Source organism: Otolemur garnettii, unplaced genomic scaffold (genome assembly GCF_000181295.1).
Source record: "Otolemur garnettii isolate 467f Iridium unplaced genomic scaffold, OtoGar3 scaffold00124, whole genome shotgun sequence".
NCBI lineage: Eukaryota > Metazoa > Chordata > Mammalia > Primates > Galagidae > Otolemur > Otolemur garnettii.
This window is the reverse complement of record NW_003852519.1, coordinates 1,280,411-1,281,656: the sequence shown is the minus strand read 5'-3', so window position 1 is coordinate 1,281,656 and position 1,246 is coordinate 1,280,411.

Here is a 1,246-nt window from a genome sequence, read left to right as displayed (position 1 = left end):
TCTTGCAGAACTTCCTTAGTTCTGTATTGCAGTCTAAGGCTCTTGCATTCAACCTTTCCTCCACCCAATCTTCTTTCCTCCCTCCTGTTCTTCTTTCCTTTTTCTATGTCTCATAAGGTCCTATGTCTCATAAGGACTAATGCTCATAGTGGGTAAGTTTTGGGCTCTGGAGTTACAACAGCTTGAGTGGTAGTCTGGCTTCATCAATCCTAAGTCTATGGGTTTAAGCAAGTGACTTAATTCCTTAAAAGTGCCAGTCTTCTCATCTTAATATCATAATAATTATTGTGAGGATTAATTCAATCAGTCTTGTAAAGTACTCAGCACAATATGAAGTCTGACAAAGTCACAAACTTGCCACTGTGTGCTTACATTGGCAGCACTGTACAGACAACTCAGTAAAGTTTCATAACCTTGGTATATCAGTGTCTCACAGCTATGTTCATGTTGACGTGTGGCAGCATCTTGCTGAGTGGTGTTCATTATTGTCATCGTGTGTTTTTGTGTGCTGTCACAAGAATGTCAGAGCTTGAATTACACAGCAATGAACAAATATTAAATGTTTTGTTAAACTTGGCAAGAGTGGAAGTGAAATCAAGGATATTTTAGTGCAAGTTCATGGGAATTATGGCATGAAGAAAAAAGCAGTGTACAAATGGATCAAATGTTTTTGTGAAAGGAAGGAAAAACATCACTGATGAAGAGAGGTCAGGGTGGCCACAAATGAGCAGAACTGACGAAAACATTGCAAAAATTCATTGAATTGTGCTCAAAAATCATCAGCTGGCTGTGAGAAGCATAGCAGACCAAGTAAATATTGATAGAGAAACAGGAAAATCTTAACTGAAAATCTTGTCATGAGATAGGTGTGCACAAAAATGGTCCCAAAGCAGCTCACCAATGAACAAACGGAAAGGAAAGTAGAAGTTTGCCAAGACCTTTTGGAGAGGCAAGACAATGTTTGAGGCCGTGTTATCACTGATGATGAAACGTGTGTACTCATATGACCTTGAAATAAAGCATCAAAGTGCATGAGGGAAGTCAGCCAATTTTCCATGACCCAAAAAATTCCATCAGTCCAAATAGAGAATCAAAACAATGTTACTAACCACTTTTTTTTTTTTTGAAACAGAGTCTCACTTTGTTGCCCTTCGTAGAGTGCCATGGCATCACACTGCTCACAGCAACCTCCAACTCCTGGGCTTAGGTAATTCTCTTGCCTCAGCCTCCTGAGTAGCTGGGACTA